The 17,930-nt window shown below is 51.3% G+C and overlaps 2 long non-coding RNA genes across 3 annotated transcripts in view; one reads left to right on the top strand and one right to left on the bottom strand.

The window, feature by feature from the left end:
- LOC127462142 (uncharacterized) overlaps nucleotides 1–11,871 on the bottom strand; it is a 72,600-nt gene extending 60,729 nt beyond the window's left edge. Inside the window, exon 1 of the long non-coding RNA XR_007900308.1 lies at nucleotides 11,734–11,871. This is a non-coding gene — a long non-coding RNA (uncharacterized LOC127462142). The remainder of the gene's footprint in view (nucleotides 1–11,733) is intronic.
- LOC127462136 (uncharacterized) lies at nucleotides 3,950–16,816 on the top strand. Of its 2 annotated transcripts, none has more exons than XR_007900301.1 (3): nucleotides 3,950–4,804; nucleotides 15,943–16,123; nucleotides 16,476–16,816. It is a non-coding gene; the product is annotated as an uncharacterized LOC127462136 (long non-coding RNA). The 2 variants fall into 2 exon arrangements; XR_007900302.1 differs by having other exon boundaries at nucleotides 3,950–5,106.
- Nucleotides 16,817–17,930: the final 1,114 nt, after the last annotated feature.

Here is a 17,930-nt window from a genome sequence, read left to right as displayed (position 1 = left end):
CCCTCCCTCTGCTATGAGATGTTAGGGTTAGGGTTAGGGTTAAGGTTAGCAAGGGTTAGGGTTTAGGTTTTAGGGTTTACGGTTTGGGGTTTAAGGTTGGGGTGTGGGTTTGGGTTAGGGTTTAGTGTTAGGGTTAGGATTAGGGTTAGGCAGAATCGGTCTCAATGTGCGATCTAACAATCGCGGGCTTAGCCCATTCCAGACATGCAGCGGTGCCCAATAAGCCCCTCTGGGGCTATAAGCCCGATTCACTGCCCACCGCTGTCAGAATCTTTTGCTTTTTCTCTTGGGTCTCTGCTTTTGCTGTTGCTGTTCTGTTGCGTGTCTGGCAGAATATCCACCGCCGTCCGGTATGTACTCTGCTTCTATAGAGTACTGGCCCCGCCCACTGGGTGGAGTCAAGAGGTGGAGTCAGTGCTGATTGTTCTGCGTCATTGGCTTTGCCCACTGGGTGGAGTCAGTGCTGATTGGTCCACACAGTAACTGCAAGCTATGCGCAAACCCTTTTCCCTAACCCTAACACTAAAAACGAGACTGCAAGCTGTGCGCAAACCCTTTTCCCTAACCCTAACCCTAAAAAAGAGACTGCAAGCTATGCGCAAACTCGGTTCCCTAACCCTAAAAAAAACCTGCAAGCTATGCGCAAACCCTTTCCCCTACCCCTCACCTTAAAAAAGAGACTGCAAGCTACTAAGGCTAGATTTAGGGTTAGGATTAGGGTTAGGGTTAGGGTTAGGGGTTAGGGTTAGGGTTAGGGTTAGGGTTAGGGTTAGGTTTTGAGTTAGGGTTAGGGTTAGAAAGGGTTAGGGTTAGGGTTAGGAAATTTAGGGTTAGGGTTAGAGGTAGCAAAAGTTAGGGTTAGGGTTAGGGTTAGCAAAAGACAGGGTTACTGTTAGGGTTAGGGTTAGGGTTAGGGTTAGGGTTATGGGTAAGGGTTAGGGTTAGGAAGAATTTGTTTCAGTGGGCGATCTAACAATCGTGGTTTTAGCCCATTCTGGACACGCAGCGGTGCCCAATAAGCCCCTCTCAGGCTATAAGCCCGATTCAGTGCCCACCGCTGTCAGAATCTTTTGCTTTTTCTCTTGGGTCTCTGCTTTTGCTGTTGCTGTTCTGTTGCGTGTCTGGCAGAATACCCACCGCTGTCCAGTATGTACTCTGCTTCTATAGAGCACTGGCCCCGCCCACTGGGTGGAGTCAAGAGGTGGAGTCCGTGTTGATTGTTCTGCGTCACTGGCTTCGACTACTGGGAGGAGTCAGTGCTGATTGGTGTTACAACCCACCCCAGGAAAAGGGGAGAGGGGGTAACTCAGGTTTTTATTAATAATTCCCTTGGGGTGGATTAAAGTGAAACGACACTAAATAATCGGTGTCTGAAAACATATACTGGCAAGGTTTATTTTAACAATTCTGTATCAACAGGCATGCTAGCAGTTTGGGAGTTGGGCTATCAGTTGGGAGGCATGGCTGAAAACAGGAAACAAGAGCCCTAATTCCCAGGAAAGAAAGCCTGGAAGCTTTGGCTTTGTGGTGCAGTTGGTGGGCCACACTGGGCACTCCATGGGCAGGCAGCAAGAGTTTTCTGGATCTGGGAGTCAATCTGGGGGCCTCGGAGTGTTTGAGGGGAAGTTGGGAGTGTCCTGTGGGACCAGGATGGGATTTGAGGGTTCCTGGAGGGGTTGGGACGGGTGTATACTGCGGGCATTGTCTAGTATTGATGGGGGTAATCAGTGAGCTGACTGTTTCATAATCATCCAAATTTTAACATACAATATGATTATTAGAATAAAAAGCAAAAAGGTAATATCAACAAAACAGTAACAGGGTGAAGCTCTTGGTTGAAGACTGGTTTCTTCTTTTTCTCCAGTGATTTTAATTCTTTTTCGTCTGGGTTTTAATCCCATCTTTGGCATTTTGCTGCCAACATTTTGTCCCCATATCCATTGGAAATTGTATTAACTGTTGATGAGAACAAAGTGGAATCCCAAGGTATGTGATATATTGATAGGATTTCACTGGCTGGCTTTTAATTTGTCCAGGTTTATCGCCATAATGCTTCTGCTCTTTAACCACTTGAATCAGAATGAATTGAGTTGTTTTCTGGGTCGGGTTCTCTTTTTGAGTCCAAGGTTTTTTAGTGGATTCAGTATCAGGCACAAAGGAAATTGAGGGAGGTAAAGAATAATCTTCCCTTTGTTCATTATCACAGGGATCACTCAGTGTATTTTCATTAACGTGAGGAAAGCTGGGAGACTCTAGAAACATCAGTTGAACTTCAAATTCTCCTTGTTTCTTTCTCTCCTGAGACTTAGAATCAGGCTTCTCTGTGGTTTCCCAAGTCTCAATGCCAGGGTAAGACACTGGTTTATGAAGTTGCCTGACCAAACCAGGAGCCTGTTTTTTTTAGCAACAGTTTTCTCTCTGCGCTCTGGCGCAACAAGACTTTGAAGGTGGTCAACCTCAGTTTGAAGCAGCTCATTTTTAGCAACAAATTTATCCGATTTTTCTCCTGTTTCCCTCTCAAAGGCTAACGATGACTTCAGCACCACATTTTCTGATTTCAATACAGTAGATTCAACATCAGAAATCCATTCATGACTTCCCTGTCAGCACTCTATCCAAATGTCTGTGCTCTCACTTTGACCTGAGAGAAACCTCAGGCAGGTGGAAAAGGGCAGATAAAGAAAAAACAGATGGGTCCAGCAGAAGTGATGCTGCTTCTGTCAAAAGCAGAGCAGAGACCGAAAGCACTTTAGGAAGTTGCTTACAGAAGCACTTGTGCATTCCAAGTTACAGCTCAGGAGTCTCAGTGACTTGTCCAACATGAGAGTTTCTTTTCCATTTCTCAACCCCCAGATTCCTCAGGAGTAGGAAACTGGAAACACTGACTGAGAAAAGCTCCATTCCTTCCTAATAATTGTGCTTTGCCCTTCCCATTTGACGGTGTTCTTGGAAATGTGCTGCTGTGATCTGGATCTGTGAGCAGCCCTGACCTCCCAGAGCACTCATCCAATGGCAGGAAGACCCCACCTGGCTCCTGCTGGGGTTCTTGCCACCACGACCCAGTATGGGTCAATGGAATGGGGAGCAGGGCGGTGGGACCAGTAAGGACCAGTGTCATGGTTTGAGATAGCCCCAAAATCCAATTCCCTAGCTCCATCCCCCCTCCCACATCTCAACCTAATGTGAGATGGGTTTTTCCAGACAAAACACACACCAGACTCAAAGTGGGGGAAAGGGAATATATTACAATGACTGTATAAATAAATACCATATCACACTATACACATGATCACAAACTATCTCTACCATGACATATGTATTTACAATGATCAGATCTCTTCTCCCCTCCAAATAAAAGTCCAGGAGGGAAAGAAGGACAGATCCCTTCCAGTCTCTGAACAGCAGCATCTTCTGAGGCAGCAGTCTGTCTGTCTTCTCCACATGCAGCAGCTGATAGCTGGATTTCTGCCAGCACTCACGAGGGAGGTATTCAAGCCTCTCTCGGCCCCATCGCCTCCAACCGAGGGGTCTTCCGTGGGCTTCGTAACCCCAGACAAGGTCGTATCACCACGTCATATCACGAAGACACAGGGGGGTCTTCGTGATGGTCTGGTATCTCCAGGAGACTCAGCTCCTTGCAGGGTCTCTGTGCCCTGTCTCTCAGGCTGCCACTGTGGCAGCAGTGCAAGGGGGGGGAGCCAAGGTCAACTCCCCCCGCATTCCTCTGGCCGTCCCGGTCCAGCTCCGGGACACTCTGAGCTTCTCAGTTCCTCTCTCTCTCTCTCCAGTGCTGCATGTCTAAAACTCTTCTCCTTAATAGGAGTCCATCTCCCTCTTTTCTCAGAGGGATCTCAAAGGAGTTTTGGGGGGGTTGGTACAGTCTTACCCCCAGAACTCTGTCTCTCAGGCTGCTGGCTCTCTCTTCCTCCCGGCTCTCCTTCCAGGAGTCCTTTCTCTGGTGCTGCATGTTGCTTCTGCTGCTCCTTCAGTTCAGGTGTTATCTCTCCTGGCTCTCTGCCACCATTTCTCTGGTCAGTGCCGGTTGCTGCTCTGCGCCCATGGAGAAAACATCTCCCGGCATAACTACAGGCACCTAGCCCAGCTTTATGCTGTTCCAGGTCCCTGCAGCCCCCCAGCCAGGGGCTGGGAGGGCCCAGAGGGCCCAAGGGGCTCAGAGCCCCTTCCTCGTGGCTCACAACATGGCCACCTCTCCAACAACAACCAAAACTACTACTCTTCTTTTCCGGTGAGCTTGTGATATGTTTACATTTCTGCAGGAGCGCCCATTGGACAGAACTCCAAAACTTCCAGGGGTTTCCACCCCTTGGGGTCTACCACTTTTCTAGCCTCTGGGGGAAAACAAGATTCAAACCATGACAACCAGTTAAGGGGGTTGGGGGCACTTCAGCATCTCCATCAAGGTCAGACCAGTACAGAGCAGCATAGACCAGTATAGATCGGTATAGACCAGTATAGACCAGTATGGACCAGTATAGACCAGTAAAAAACCAGTACGGACCAGTATGGACCAGTATGGACCAGTACAGGTCACTAGAACAGCGAGCAGGGTGGTGGGACCAGTAAGGACCAGTTAAGGGGGTTGGGGGCACTTCAGCATCTCCATCAAGGTCAGACCAGTACAGACCGGTACAAACCAGTATGGACCAGTATAGACCAGTATAAACCAGGGTAGAGCAGTATAAACCGATATAAACCAGTACGGGTCACTGAAACAGGGAGTGGGGTGGTGGGATCAGTAAGGACCAGTTAAGGGGGTTGGGGGCGCTTCATCATCTCCGTCAAGGTCAGACCAGTACAGACCAGTATAAACCAGGGTAGAGCAGTATAAACCAGTATAAACCAGTACGGGTCCCTGGAACGGGGAATGGGGTGGTGGGACCAGTAAGAACCAGTTAAGGGGGTTGGGGGCACTTCAGCATCTCCATCAAGGTCAGGTCAGTATAAACCCGTATAGACCAGTATGGGCCAGTATAAACCGGTATAAACCAGTATGGACCAGTACAGGTTACTGGAACGGGGAATGGGGCGGTGGGACCAGTAAGGACCAGTTAAGGGGGTTGGGGGCACTTCAGCATCTCCATCAAGGTCAGACCAGTACAGACCAGTATAAACCAGGATAGACCAGTATAAACCAGTATGGACCAGTACAGGTCAGTGGAACGCGGAATGGGGTGGTGGGACTAGTAAGGACCAGTTAAGGCAGAACTCAACTGGGACTTACTGGGTTTTGGGTGGGCGTGTCCCCTCCCAATGATGGACCCACTTTCAGCCCCTCCCCCCACCTTTAAGGGCCCCCCCAAAGCCCCTCCCCCCCCTTCCTGCACCTCCCCAACTCTCAGGGTCCCTCCTGTCCCTCCCCCACCCTCAGGGTCCCTTCCTTCCCCTCCCCCCAGTGAACCTGCTATCCCTCCCCCACTCTCAGGAGCCCTCCCTGTCCCTCCCCCACCTTCAGGGGCCCTCAGGACCCCTCCCCCAACCTCAGAGACTCTCCTGCCCCTCCCCCACCCTCGGGGAACTTCCTACCCTTCCCCCACCCTCAGGGACCCTCAGGGCTCCTCCTTCACTTTCGGGGTCCCTCCCTGCCCCTCCCCAACACTCAGGACCCTCCTGCCCCTCCCCCCACCTCGGGGTCCCTCCTGCCCCTCCCCCACCCTCAGGGACCCGCCTACCCCTCCCCCACCCTCAGGGACGGTCCTGCCCTTCCCCCACCCTCAGGGAACCTCCTGCCCTTCCCCCACGCTCAAGGACCATCCTGCTCCATCCCCACCCTCAGTGTTCCCTCCTTCCCCTCCCCCCCCCACTGGGGCCGTTACTGGTCCCTTACTGGTCTGTACTGGGAAGGGAGAGGGGAGGGGACGCCCCCTCGAGGCCCCTCCCCCCCAGTGACGTCACCGGGTCCCAAAAATAGCCCCGGGGGCCCAAACTGGAGGGGGGACCTGGAGCCGCTCCCAGTGTGACCAGTTCAGGTACTGGGAGGGACTGGGAGGGAACTGGGAGGGACTGGGAGGGACTGGGAGGGGGCAGGGCTTCCCCCCCGCCCCCCCTCCGTTTCCTTGGGGTGACCTTGGGGAGGGAGGGGGATGGGCCGCTCCCAGTGGCTCCCAGTAGCTCCCAGTAACCCCAGTAATGCCTCTGGTATCTCCAGCGACCCCCCCAGTAACCCCAGTCACCCCCCCAGTAGCTCCTAGTAGCTCCCAGTAACCCCAGTGTCCAGCCAGTAGCTCCCAGGAACTCCCAGTAAGCCCCCCAGTAGCTCCCAGTAACTCCCAGTAACCCCAGTGACCCCCCCGGTAGCTCCCAGTAACCCCAGTGTCCATCCCAGTAACCCCAGTGACCCCCCCAGTAGCTCCCAGGAACTCCCAGTAAGCCCCCCAGTAGCTCCCAGTAACTCCCAGTAACCCCAGTGACCCCTCCAGTAGCTCCCAGTAACCCCAGTGTCCATCCCAGTAACCCCAGTGACCCCCCCAGTAGCTCCCAGTAACTCCGGTGTCCATCCCAGTAACCCCAGTGACCCCCCCAGTAGCTTCCAGTAGCTCCCAGTAACTCCCAGTGTCCTCTCCAGTGCCTCCCAGTATGTCCCAGTTTAACCCAGTTCCCCCCCCCGTGGGCCCTGGGCCGGGTGGGGGAGGGGCGGGCTCACATTTCCATGGCAACATCCCTTTCCCTCTGGCCCAGTTTCTCCCAGTTCCTCCCAGTTTAACCCAGTTTTTCCACATTTTTCCCCATTTTTCCACATTTCCCCCCATTTTCCCCATTTTTCCCAGATTTTCCCCCATTTTTCCACATTTGCCTGAATTTTTCCCCATTTCCCCCCCATTTTCCAGATTTTTCCCAATTTTCCTACATTTTCCCAGATTTTTTCCCATTTTTACCCCATTTTCCCAGATTTTTCCCCATTTTGTCCCCATTTTCCCAGATTTTCCCCCCATTTTCCCAGATTTTTCCCAATTTTTTCCACATTTTCCCGGATTTTTCCCAGATTTTTCCTCCACTTTTCCCAGAATTTCCCACATTTTCCCAGATTTTTCCCACATTTTTTCCTATTTTTCCCACATTTTCTCAGATTTCTCTCTCAGATTTTCTTCCAGATTTTCTTCCAGGTTTTCCCACATTTTCCCACATTTTCCCACATTTTTCTTGATTTTTCCCGATTTTCCCCATTTTGCCGGATTTTTTTCCCATTTTTTCCCATTTTCACACATTTTTCCTCATTTCCCCCCATTTTCACTGATTAATTCCTCATTTCCCCCATTTTCACACAGTTTTTCCCAATTTTTTCACATTTTCCCAGATTTTTCCCCATTTTCCCCAGATTTTTCCCCATTTCGCCCCCATTTTCTCCGATTTTTTCCCATTTTCCCACATTTTCCCAAATTTTTCCCCACATTTTCCCAGATTTTCTCCCTCTTTCCCCAGATTTTTCCTCAGTTTTCCCATTTTTTCCCAGATTTTTTCCCAATTATTTTCCCCATTTTCCCGCATTTCCCCCCTTTTTTTCCCACATTTCCCCGGATTTTTTCCCAATTTCCCCCCATTTTCCATGATTTTTCCCACATTTTCCCAGATTTTTCCTCATTTTTCCCCATTTTTCCCAGATTTTTTCCATTTTTTCCCCTTTCCCCCCCATTTTTTCCACATTTCTCCCAGATTTTCTCCCATTTTCCCCAGAATTTCCCAGGTTTTTTCCCAATTTTTCCCCATTTTCCCAGTTTTTTCCCAATTTTTTCCCCATTTTCCCAGAGTTTTTCTCGATTTCCCCCCATTTTCCCAGATTTTCCCCCCATTTTCCCCACATTTTCCCAGATTTTCACACATTTTTCCCCATTTTCCCCCTTTTTTCCTCATTTTTCCAGATTTTCCCATATTTTTCCCCATTTTCCCCAGAATTTCCCACATTTTCCCCCATTTTGTCCCATTTCCCCGGATTTTTCTCACATTTTTCCCAGAATTTTCCGCAATTTCCCCATTTGCCCACATTTTCCCAGATTTTTCACCATTTTCCTGATTTTCCCCCCATTTTGCCCACATTTTCACACATTTTTCTCCAGATTTTCCCCCCATTTATCCCCCATTTCCCCGCATTTTCTTGGATTTTTGGGTCCCCAGTTTTCCAAATTTCCCAAATTTCCCCAGTGGGAAAAAATGGGGGGGAAAAAACAGGAATTTTGGGGGAAATGGGGAAAAATTGGGGAAAAAAGTGGGAAATTTGGTGAACACGAATGAAAAATTGGGAAAAATGGGGGAAAATTTGTGAAAAAAGTGGGAAATTTGGGGAAAATTGATAAAAATGGGGAAAAATGGAGGGAAATTTAGGAAAACTGGGGGAAAATCCGGGAAAATGTGGACAAACGGGGGAAATTTTGGGGAAAAAGTCAGAAATTTGGGGAAATGGGGGATTTTGAGGGGAAATGGAGGGAAAATTGGGAAAAGAGTAAGAAATTTGGGGAAAACGGGTGAAAAATCAGGAAAAATGGGGAATAATGGGGAAAAATTAGGGGAAATTTAGGAAAAAATTGGGAAAAAATGGGGGAATTTGGGGAAAATGGGGAAATTTGGGAAAAATGGGGTGAATTGAGAAAAAAATGGGGGAATTTGGGTAAAATTGGATGAAAAATTGGGGAAAGTTGGGAAAAATGGGGGGAAATTTGGGGAAAATGGGAAAAAATGGGGGAAATTTGGGAACAATGGAAGGAATTTGGAAAAGAAATGGGGAAAAATTGATAAAAATGGGGAAATTTGGGAAAAATGGAGGAAATGGGGGGAAAATTGGGGAAAGAGTGGGAAATTTGGGAGAAATGGATGAAAAACTGGGAAAAATGAGGGGAAATTTGGGAAAAACTTGGGTGTCCCCACCAGGTTCGGCCCCGCCATGGCCCCGATAGCCCCGGGATCAGGTGAGACCCCTACCCCATGCCCTGACCCCTCCCCCTCCCCGAGGTCACTGCCCTGACCCCCCGAGTCCAGGCTGTCACCCCTCCCCCACCCTGTGGCCCCTCCCACACTTTATGGTCCCTTCCCCATTCTGTGGCCCCTACCCCATTCTGTAGCCCCTACCCCACTCTGTGACCCCTCTCCCACTTCATGGCCCCCCCCCCACTCTCTGACCCCTCCCCCACTCTCAGACCCTTCCCCCACTTTATGGCCCCTCCCCCACTCTGTGGCTCCTCCCCCACTCTGTGACCCCTCCCCCATTCTGTGACCCCTCTCCCACTCTGTGGCCCCTCCCCCACTTTATGGCCTCTCCCCCACTCGGTGACCCCTCCCCCACCGACAGCTTCTCCCTGCAGAGAGAACAGCCAACACACTATTTCACTTCTCACTTTAACAAAGCTCTTTTCTCCTTCAAGCCCCTCAAAGGCGCCAAGGCCACATAGGAGGCCACACACAAACAGTACTCCTCTTCCCACTTGACTACACCTTCTCCCTCACTGTTCTACAGGGAACACCAGGAATCTGCTCGCAGAGGCCTCTCGTTTCCCATCAGTAGCTCAGCACAAGGAGTTAAAGGAGCTCAAGCCTTAGGCCACAAGAGCTGACAGCAAGGAAACTTTGGGAGCAAACTAATGCTGCTAACACGGACCCAGCTGAATCCAGCACACAATCACAGAATCCAAGAGTCCTTCAGCTTGGAAAAGACCTCCAAGCTCACTGAGTCTTGTGCAGCCCCTCCCCGACCGCCTGCAGGGACTGGATGATGCTTTGCACAAGCACCAAAAGGAATGTTGTGAAAGCCATGGCCTGCAGGAGGACACAGAGAAGGGCTTGGTTGGGGCTGGGAAGGAGGGAGCTGGCGCTGGGGGAGCGGGGATGGAGCCTCGGGGATGTGGTGCAGCAAGGACAGGGGCCCAGGCAGCTGGCAGGCGGCAAGACCTCACCCCCTGCCCCAGCAGCAGCACCGGGCCCTGCCCAAGGCACTCCTGCCAGGGGCTGGGCCCTGCAGGCAGGGGCAGAACCCACTCCCTGGGGCGGCCTTGTTCCCCGGCCCTCGTCCGGCCCAGCCTCTCCCTGTGTGCGTGCTCCCCACAGCACAGGCTGCACTGGGCAGCATCCCCTGATGGGCCCTGCAGAGCTGCCCCACGGGGACACTTCCCTTTTATGTCACAGGTGCCACAGCCTGTCCCAGCCAGCCCTGCCCATTGTCCCCACCCCGGCTCAGTGACTCACAGTGGCCCCTGGCAACCAAAGAACCAAAGCCCCACACCCCCAGAGTGCAGCCCTACCCATGTGCAAGGGGCCTCCAAAGGGTTCCCTGCACAAAGCAGCCCCTCCAAACCCTTGTCAGATAGAAAACTGGGGGACGTGACCCTTGGATGCTTTTAGGACAGAGATACAAGCTTTTCTTGAATAATGGAGGGGGTCACTTTTTAATTATTAATATTTACAGTTATCCATTTGGGGACAGGATGTCCTACAGGCTAATGTGGTGTCACATTTGGAGTGAAAAGTACTTTTCAAAGAAACCCAGGGTGCATGGGTGATGCAGAGGAAGCTGCCAAGTCACCCAATGTGAAGCTCAACACTGCTTTGCAACCGCACTGCCCTTTCACACACATCTTTGGCAAAGACAAAGATGTCAGGGTTTAGTTTCTAAATCAGTAACACTTGACAAGACCTCTTTATGAACTGACAGCAAGAGAACTTAGGAGCAGCTTAGGGTTGGCAAGTGTAGGAGCCAAGAAGAGAAGGGCTGATGGGTATGTCATGAACACTGACAGCTGGATGGTCGTGGAGCGGACCAAGGACTGCCAGATACAAAAGACATCACCTGCTGGACTTGGCCCAAACACCAGCGCCCTCCTCTCCCTTCTCAACCACTCAACCACAGCCTGCACACACCCACACCTGCCAGGGCCAACTGGCTGTTTCTCTTCTCTTTTCTGCCTGGGGGCGAAGGAAGAAGGACAGGGAGGGCATTTGCCTTCGGGCCAGAGGGAAGGGGAAGGAGATCCCCCCAAATCCATCCCTGGCAGGATGGGGGCTGGAGGAGACATTGGGGGACCCCCAAGAATATTTTCGAGGGGAAGAAAGGATGGGGGCACCCACAGGGGGTTGGGGGGGGGGAGGGACCCAGGAATCTCGTGGTGGGACACTGGGGAGTTCCCAGTAGTTTCTTGGGGGGGCGGACCCCCAGCAGTCCGGGGTGGAAAAATGGACGGAGGAATCCGCCGTAAAGGGTTGGTGACACCCAAAAGACTCTAGGAGGGGGTCGGGAGGGGCCCCGGAGTCCTGAAGAGTGTTTGGGGGCCCCCAGGAGGGAGTCTGGGGGTCTGAGGTAGTCCCAGGAGATTTTCAAGGGTTAAGGGGATGCACAGGAGATTTGGGGGAGGAGGGGGAAAGGCGGAGGGTCCCCAGGAGTCTTGGGGGGGATCTGGGCGGTTCCCAAGAGTCTTGGGGGAGATTCGGAGGGGTCACCAGGAGCCCCCGGACCCCCTGAACTCACCCCACACCATCATGGCCTCGTTGGGGCCACACGTGAAAAACAGCGCGGCGGGGGGAGACCCTGGGGCCGGGATCGATCGGTAGCAATTGGGTTCAATCCCGATCCTCCCCTCCCCCGCCATCACCGCCCCGCTCCCGGCAGCCCCCGCGGAAGTTTCGACGTTCTATTGGGTGACTCACCGGCACAAGGACAGGGGCCCAGCAGAATTTGGCAATGACGTCATTCCAGCAGAGCCGTTCTATTGGCTGCGACCAACGAGGGAGCCCCAAAACCTGTTCATGGCTTGGGGAGGAAGGACAGCCGGCACGGCCGGGAACGGGGGTGCAGAGAGTGTTCAAGTGCCCAGGAAAGGGCATCGAGGTCCCAGCCCGGCCCTGCCCCCTGCTCTGCTCCGGCCTGGATTTCTCCCCTGCAGGGGCAGCTGAGGTGGCTCCAGGGCGGGCGGGAGCTTTCGGGGCAGGGGGTGGCTCCTGACATGCTGCTGGAACTGCCCCTGTCTGGGCGGGCCCGTCAGCCTGGGGCACCTCCTCACCCGAGCCTGGGGGACGGGCCGGCAACTGGGAGGGGCTTTGGGAAGGAATGGGGAGGCTGAGAAGGGCTTGGAGGTCGTGGGGGTAACTGGGAAGGTGTTTGGGGGAGTTTGGGGGTTTGGGAGGGAGGTTGGGGAGATTGGGGCAGCTGTGAGGGGTTTTGGGGAATCGTCGGGGATGCGCGAAGGAACTGGGAGAGAGTTTGGGGGCATACTCAAGGGGAAGGGGGCAACTAGGAGAGGGTTTGAAAGGTCCTGGGAGGGCTGGAGGTAACTGGGAGGGGTTTGGGGGCATCTTGTGGGTTTTTGTGGGTCTGGGAGGCAGTCTGGGGGCCTCGGAGGGTTTAAGGGGAAGTTGGGAGTGTCCTGTGGGACCGGGATGGGATTTGAGGGTTCCTGGAGGGGCTGGGAGGGCTTTTTGCCTTTATACTGCGGGCATTGTCTAGTATTGATGGGGGTAATCCGTGAGTTGACTGTTTCATAATCATCCAAATTTGAACAAGACTTTGAAGGTGGTCAACCTCTGTTTGAAGCAGCTCATTTTTAGCAACAAATTTATCCGATTTTTCTCCTGTTTCCCTCTCAAAGGCTAACGATGACTTCAACACCACATTTTCTGATTTCAAAACAGGAGATTCAACATCAGAAATCCATTCATGACTTCCCTGTCACCACTCCATCCGAATGTCTGTGGACTCACTGTGACCTGAGAGAAACCTGCCTGTTTGCAGCGCACTGACTGGGCAACTTTTCTTTTTGCAGGTGGAAAAGGGCAGATAAAGAAAAAACAGATGGGTCCAGCAGAAGTGATGCTGCTTCTGTCAAAAGCAGAGCAGAGGCCGAAAGCATAGCTTGCAGTCTCTTTTTTAAGGTTAGGTTCAGAGAAAAGGGTTTGCGTATAGCTTGCAGTCTCTTTTTTAAGGTTAGGGTTAGGTAACAGGGTTTGCGCATAGTTTGCAGTCTCTTTTTTAAGGTTAGGGTTAGGGAAGAGGGTTTGCGCATAACTTGCAGTCTCGTTTTTAGGGTTAGGGTTAGGGAAAAGGGTTTGCGCATAGCTTGCATTCTCACTTTTAACGTTAGGGTTAGGGAAAAAGGTTTGCGCATAGCTTGCAGTCTCTTGGTTAGGGTTAGGGTTAAGGAACAGGGTTTGCACATAGCTTCCAGTCTCTCTTTTAATGTTGGGGTCGGGGGACAGTGCTCTATAGAAGCAGAGTACATACTGGACGGCGGTGGGTATTCTGCCAGACACGCAACAGAACAGCAACAGCAAAAGCAGAGACCCAAGAGAAAAAGCAAAAGATTCTGACAGCGGTGGGCAGTGAATCGGGCTTATAGCCCCAGAGGGGCTTATTGGGCAGCGCTGCGTGTCCAGAATGGGCTAAAACCACGATTGTTAGATCGCGCACTGAGACAAATTCTTCCTCACCCTAATCCTTACCCTAACAGTAACCCTGTCTTTTGCTAACCCTAACCCTAACCGTAACCCTAACCCTAACTTATGCTAACTCTAACCCTAAGCCTAAATTTCCTAACCCTAACCCTAACCCTTTCTAACCCTAACCCTAACTCAAAACCTAACCCTAACCCTAACCCTAACCCTAACCCTAACCCTAAACTCTAACCCTAACCCTAACCCTAACACTAAACCCTAAACCAAAAGGAAACTTCCTTTGCTATGCCTACTGGGCGGAGTCAGTGCTGATTGGTGTTAGAACCCGCCCCAGGAAAAGGGGAGAGGGGATAACTCAGGTTTTTATTAATAATTCCCTTGGGGTGGATTAAAATGAAACGACACTAAATAATCGGTGTCTGAAAACATATACTGGCAAGGTTTATTTTAACAATTCTGTATCAACAGGCATGCTAGCAGTTTGGGAGTTGGGCTATCAGCTGGGAGGCATGGCTGAAAACAGGAAACAAGAGCCCTAATTCCCAGGAAAGAAAGCCTGGAAGCTTTGGCTTTGTGGTGCAGTTGGTGGGCCACACTGGGCACTCCATGGGCAGGCAGCAAGAGTTTTCTGGATCTGGGAGTCAATCTGGGGGCCTCGGAGTGTTTGAGGGGAAGTTGGGAGTGTCCTGTGGGACCAGGATGGGATTTGAGGGTTCCTGGAGGGGTTGGGACGGGTGTATACTGCGGGCATTGTCTAGTATTGATGGGGGTAATCAGTGAGCTGACTGTTTCATAATCATCCAAATTTTAACATACAATATGATTATTAGAATAAAAAGCAAAAAGGTAATATCAACAAAACAGTAACAGGGTGAAGCTCTTGGTTGAAGACTGGTTTCTTCTTTTTCTCCAGTGATTTTAATTCTTTTTCGTCTGGGTTTTAATCCCATCTTTGGCATTTTGCTGCCAACATTTTGTCCCCATATCCATTGGAAATTGTATTAACTGTTGATGAGAACAAAGTGGAATCCGAAGGTATGTGATATATTGATAGGATTTCACTGGTTGGCTTTTAATTTGTCCAGGTTTATCGCCATAATGCTTCTGCTCTTTAACCACTTGAATCAGAATGAATTGAGTTGTTTTCTGGGTCGGGTTCTCTTTTTGAGTCCAAGGTTTTTTAGTGGATTCAGTATCAGGCACAAAGGAAATTGAGGGAGGTAAAGAATAATCTTCCCTTTGTTCATTATCACAGGGATCACTCAGTGTATTTTCATTAATGTGAGGAAAGCTGGGAGACTCTAGAAACATCAGTTGAACTTCAAATTCTCCTTGTTTCTTTCTCTCCTGAGACTTAGAATCAGGGTTCTCTGTGGTTTCCCAAGTCTCAATGCCAGGGTAAGACACTGGTTTATGAAGTTGCCTGACCAAACCAGGAGCCTGTTTTTTTTAGCAACAGTTTTCTCTCTGCACTCTGGCGCAACAAGACTTTGAAGGTGGTCAACCTCAGTTTGAAGCAGCTCATTTTTAGCAACAAGTTTATCCGATTTTTCTCCTGTTTCCCTCTCAAAGGTTAACGATGACTTCAGTACCACATTTTCTGATTTCAAAACAGTAGATTCAACATCAGAAATCCATTCATGACTTCCCTGTCAGCACTCCATCCAAATGTCTGTGCTCTCACTTTGACCTGAGAGAAACCTCAGGAAGGTGGAAAAGGGTAGATAAAGAAAAAACAGATGGGTCCAGCAGAAGTGATGCTGCTTCTGTCAAAAGCAGAGCAGAGACCGAAAGCACTTTAGGAAGTTGCTTACAGAAGCACTTGTGCATTCCAAGTTACAGCTCAGGAGTCTCAGTGACTTGTCCAACATGAGAGTTTCTTTTCCATTTCTCAACCCCCAGATTCCTCAGGAGTAGGAAACTGGAAACACTGACTGAGAAAAGCTCCATTCCTTCCTAATAATTGTGCTTTGCCCTTCCCATTTGACAGTGTTCTTGGAAATGTGCTGCTGTGATCTGGATCTGTGAGCAGCCCTGACCTCCCAGAGCACTCATCCAATGGCAGGAGAGACCCCACCTGGCTCCTGCTGGGGTTCTTGCCACCACGACCCAGTATGGGTCAATGGAATGGGGAGCAGGGCGGTGGGACCAGTAAGGACCAGTTTAGGGGGTTGGGGGCACTTCAGCATCTCCATCAAGGTCAGACCAGTACAGAGCAGCATAGACCAGTATAGATCGGTATAGACCAGTATAAACCAGTATGGACCAGTATAGACCAGTAAAAAACCAGTACGGACCAGTACAGGTCACTAGAACAGCGAGCAGGGTGGTGGGACCAGTAAGGACCAGTTAAGGGGGTTGGGGGCACTTCAGCATCTCCATCAAGGTCAGACCAGTACAGACCGGTACAAACCAGTATGGACCAGTATAGACCAGTATAAACCAGGGTAGAGCAGTATAAACCGATATAAACCAGTACGGGTCACTGAAACAGGGAGTGGGGTGGTGGGATCAGTAAGGACCCGTTAAGGGGGTTGGGGGCGCTTCATCATCTCCGTCAAGGTCAGACCAGTACAGACCAGTATAAACCAGTATAGACCAGTATGGACTGGTATAGACCGGTATAGACCAGTATAAACCAGTACAGACCGGTACGGGTCATTGGAATGGGGAATGGGGCAGTGGGACCAGTAAGGACCAGTTAAGGGGGTTGGGGGCACTTCAGCATCTCCATCAAGGTCAGGTCAGTATAAACCCGTATAGACCACTATGGGCCAGTATAAACCGGTATAAACCAGGGTAGAGCAGCATAAACCGATATAAACCAGTACGGGTCACTGAAACAGGGAGTGGGGTGGTGGGATCAGTAAGGACCAGTTAAGGGGGTTGGGGGCGCTTCATCATCTCCGTCAAGGTCAGACCAGTACAGACCAGTATAAACCAGTATAGACCAGTATGGACTGGTATAGACCGGTATAGACCAGTATAAACCAGTACAGACCGGTACGGGTCATTGGATTGGGGAATGGGGCAGTGGGACCAGTAAGGACCAGTTAAGGGGGTTGGGGGCACTTCAGCATCTCCATCAAGGTCAGACCAGTACAGACCAGTATAAACCAGGGTAGAGCAGTATAAACCAGTATAAACCAGTACGGGTCCCTGGAACGGGGAATGGGGTGGTGGGACCAGTAAGAACCAGTTAAGGGGGTTGGGGGCACTTCAGCATCTCCATCAAGGTCAGGTCAGTATAAACCCGTATAGACCAGTATGGGCCAGTATAAACCGGTATAAACCAGTATGGACCAGTACAGGTGACTGGAACGGGGAATGGGGCGGTGGGACCAGTAAGGACCAGTTAAGGGGGTTGGGGGCACTTCAGCATCTCCATCAAGGTCAGACCAGTACAGACCAGTATAAACCAGGATAGACCAGTATAAACCAGCATGGACCAGTACAGGTCAGTGGAACGCGGAATGGGGTGGTGGGACCAGTAAGGACCAGTTAAGGCAGAACTCAGCTGGGACTTAGTGGTTTGGGGGTGGGCGTGTCCCTTCTTTAGGTGGGCGTGGTCTCTCCCTGATAGGCGTGTCCCATCCCAAGGTGGCCATAGCCTCTGCAAGTGGGCGTGTCTTTTGCATCCTCTCCCCCTCCCTGAACTGGGAGCTCAACTGAGACTTACTGGGTTTTGGGTGGGCGTGTCCCCTCCCAATGATGGACCCACTTTCAGCCCCTCCCCCCACCTTTAAGGGCCCCCCCAAAACCCCTCCCCCCCCTTCCTGCACCTCCCCAACCCTCAGGGTCCCTCCTGTCCCTCCCCCACCCTCAGGGTCCCTTCCTTCCCCTCCCCCCAGTGAACCTGCTACCCCTCCCCCACTCTCAGGAGCCCTCCCTGCCCCTCCCCCACCTTCAGCGGCCCTCAGGACCCCTCCCCCAACCTCAGAGACTCTCCTGCCCCTCCCCCACCCTCGGGGAACTTCCTACCCTTCCCCCACCCTCAGGGACCCTCAGGGCCCCTCCTTCACTTTCGGGGTCCCTCCCTGCCCCTCCCCAACCCTCAGGACCCTCCTGCCCCTCCCCCCACCTCGGGGTCCCTCCTGCCCCTCCCCCACCCTCAGGGATGCAGTGGCCTAGAAATGGTTCACTGACTTTGGAAATTATAACCCCTTTGATGCGATATTTACGAGAGAATGAGAAGTGGGATGAAATACCGTATCTGGATTTGTTTTATTATTTAGAACAAAACACTGAATGGCAAAAGGAATGTGGTATCTTAGTGTCGAAAGAACTGGAACTGGAGGATGATAAATGTAAGAAATGTCAAGAGCGGAGTATAAAGATATTGAAAGGATTGGATGATAAACATGAGCGGAAAATACGGTTTTCAGAACCAGAGGAGGATGTGTCTTTGTTAGTCTCCCCCGGAGTAACTCCAAGTGCGCCCCCGAGAAATAGTCTCCCTTCACGTGCAAGGGCACAATCACACACCATGCCCCCGTTAGAATCATCCTCGGATGAGGAAGAAACAGGGGGGCGGGAATGTGACAGAACTC

This window comes from Manacus candei, unplaced genomic scaffold, assembly GCF_025592945.1.
Source record: "Manacus candei isolate 608988 ecotype Guabito, Panama unplaced genomic scaffold, ASM2559294v1 h1tg000119l, whole genome shotgun sequence".
Lineage (NCBI taxonomy): Eukaryota > Metazoa > Chordata > Aves > Passeriformes > Pipridae > Manacus > Manacus candei.
The sequence above is the reverse complement of the archived record's forward strand: the minus strand, read 5'-3'. Positions and strand labels throughout refer to the sequence as shown.